The sequence below is a fragment of the Chinchilla lanigera genome, unplaced genomic scaffold (assembly GCF_000276665.1).
Source record: "Chinchilla lanigera isolate Chin_1 unplaced genomic scaffold, ChiLan1.0 scaffold00016, whole genome shotgun sequence".
In the NCBI taxonomy this organism is placed as follows: Eukaryota; Metazoa; Chordata; class Mammalia; order Rodentia; family Chinchillidae; genus Chinchilla; species Chinchilla lanigera.
In genome coordinates, this window is record NW_004955417.1 from 10,941,686 (window position 1) to 10,942,691 (window position 1,006).

Below are 1,006 nucleotides of genomic sequence, written 5' to 3' on the forward strand. Positions count from 1 at the left end.
TTTTCTTGTCTTGCTCAGGCTGACCACAAACTCCTGTGCTCAAGTGAGCCCCCAGCCGCAGCCCCCCAAGTGTCTGAGACTTCAGGTGTGAGCCTCCAGACCTCCTGCCTGGAGGAGGTATTTTTGTATTTGTTTCAGGCCTCTGATTCCATTCTGTGTTCATTGATCATTGTAAGTTGACCAAAAAAACACATGTTTAGTTTTATATATTAAGTGATAGTGCCCATATTTAATATAGGAGCAATATGTAATTTTTTTTTTTTTTTGTTTGTTTTTTTTTTCCCCCGTACCAGGAATCGAACTCATGACCCCACACTTGCCAGGCAGGTGCTGTGCCCCTGAGCGAAATCCCCAGCCCCAGGAGCAATATTTAATTAATAGGTTAAACTTTTACAGATTAATTTACTAATTTACTCAAAATCTTAATGTAGGATAATTTCATCAATTTAATTGAAATGAAGCAAGTAGCAGAAGTTATTTTATTTTGCTTTGTTTTATATTTTTTAGTTTTTTGAGACAAGATCTCACTACGTAGTTCAGGCTGGTCTGGAACTCACTAGGTAGCCCAGGCTGGTCTTGAACTCATGGTGATCCTCCTGCCTCAGCTTCGCAAGTGCTGGGAAGCATAAGTGATTTCAATTTATAAAATTGACTATATTTCTTTTTTTAAAACTTTCTGTTTTTTGTTTCTTTAGGCTTTTTAAAAATTAATTAAGTTTATTGGTACATTTTAGTTACACACAACGATCATATTCATCGTAGGGAACCTGTACCTGTACATGATGTACCTTAATTCTTTTATTCCTGTTTCCCTCCCCTCCCTTCAACTCCTCTTCGCTTCCTTATTTACAAAAAAGCTTTGTTTGCATTTTTTCCTTCTTTTCTCATTTTTTTTTTCTTTCCCCTTCATTTCTACCTCCCCACTCCCTGGTTCCCCTTCCCATTTGAACATTTTCTTCCTATTTCACAATATCCACTACACATTTTTGTCCTTATTTATACTTTT

The 1,006-nt window shown here is 36.9% G+C and overlaps 1 protein-coding gene across 1 annotated transcript in view; it reads left to right on the top strand.

Annotated features, from left to right (window-relative positions):
- Dpy19l4 (dpy-19-like 4 (C. elegans)) overlaps positions 1-1,006 on the top strand; it is a gene marked incomplete at its 5' end in the record, with an annotated part of 61,201 nt that overhangs the window by 41,008 nt on the left and 19,187 nt on the right.